This window comes from Lycium ferocissimum, chromosome 3 (assembly GCF_029784015.1).
Source record: "Lycium ferocissimum isolate CSIRO_LF1 chromosome 3, AGI_CSIRO_Lferr_CH_V1, whole genome shotgun sequence".
Classification (NCBI taxonomy): Eukaryota; Viridiplantae; Streptophyta; class Magnoliopsida; order Solanales; family Solanaceae; genus Lycium; species Lycium ferocissimum.
Genome location: NC_081344.1, coordinates 69,903,164 through 69,904,996, shown reverse-complemented (window position 1 = coordinate 69,904,996; position 1,833 = coordinate 69,903,164).

Genomic DNA, 1,833 nt, shown 5'->3' with positions numbered 1-1,833 from the left:
AACCTGTTTCTCGCTATAATTAGTTACTGGTCCAAAATACTATATTCTTGGCTGCGAATTTTATTATTCAAGGTTGCATTGTTTGGCTGTTCACTGTTATAGCTCAAGCCTACACTGTTTGAGCTGTTTTCTGTCTTCTTTTGAACTAAAACATGCTGTTTCTGGGCTATGTTGCTGCACGTATTCTGATTGGTTCGCTGTTACTCACTCATCAATAAAAACTTTACCGTGAACTGTTGTGTTTATCCATTGCTGGTGGCTGCTCAACATGTAGCTAAACCGTGACTTCATCTATTGACTGATATGCTTCAAATTAAACATGCTATTGGCTTCTGTACTTCTGTGATATATATATAATTTTTCTAAAAATATCAGCCAACTATTTGACTTAAAACTTCATGTGGGCCTAGGAACGAAGTACATTTTCCTCTTATAATTAAAACATCAACTTAAGGAGTTTTGTGGGATTAATCTCTAGTTCTCCTGTTTAAGTACTGTTCGAGTTGGAATGTTTTTTTTTTCATACGATCTTAAAGTAATGTATGTAGTATTTTAGATACGTAAGGCATATATTATGATTAATTAAAGCATACAACGTACTGATCTATTTGGGCTTATATTTTGCGTGTCTAGTCTTATTTATTGATTGTATACTAATCCTTTTTCCTTTTATTTGTGCATGAACATCGCACACGAGTCCAAACGACTCGTCATCTTCCGCATTCGGTGTTGGGCCAAAGCCCAACAAAATCCTCCTCGAGTCAGCCCTGCCCGCAGTCAAAACAAAAAATAAAATCTGGGCTAAGCCCAGTGAACAGTGACAGTCACAGCAATATATTAAGGCTGCTTACCGGCCAACAATAAGAAGTAACTGTAAGTTTTTTTGTAAATGGGTTGAGCCCATTTAACTATATTTTCCTCCCTCTTTTATTTACTTTGTATGTTTAACTTGTATTATGCAGCTAACATTTTATTTTGTTTTAGGCTCCTTAGCTAGAATGAACATTAATAGAACTAGTGGCTTAGTATTAGTATGATGGATAGTTAGTTTAAAAGTAACCAAGAGTTAATTCCATAAATTTCATCTTTTTTTTTTTTCATATTAAGTTATTTATAATACTCACAATATTTATCTATTTTAGAGTAACAGATTTTCAAAATAGCATGATTACATATTTTGGAAACTAAAGAACCATGCTTTGTGATACTATCTTAAAAACTTTCAAGATGTCACTAATATATAAGTATTAATCCAAGTATACTTTATAAACATTATTTTAAGATTTATTCAGCTATGTATACGTTAGCCTAAAATAACCAAATAAAGTCAACAAAAAGAAACTCATGTCCTTTGTATCCTATTTATAATAAAACTAGATTTAGTTGGTATTGTCATAGTAATACAATTTTATCTAAAGTTTAAGTTCACTAAATTCAGTCCCTAATTGAAAATCATTACATCCTCAAATTCACCTTTAATAATCCTTAAAGTCTCTTTTCATACAAATTATTATTATATTGTGCAAATCTTATTTTTATAACATTATTACTTTATTACATTTTAAAACTTTAGTAATGTTTATAAGCTATTTTCCAAAACATTTAAAATGTTATACTTAGCCTAATTAATTAACTCTAAGTCCGGTCGGATTAACCATCGTTAATGAAATTTAGAGGATGCCTAATACCTTATACAGGTTAGTTAACCTTACCTAGATCTTTTTAGTTTAAACGTAGACTTTAAAATCAACTTTAAATAATTACTTTAATGAACTTAATTCACCGTAAATAACAGGTGACGACTCCTCAATCCTTTTTTTTAAATAACCCTTT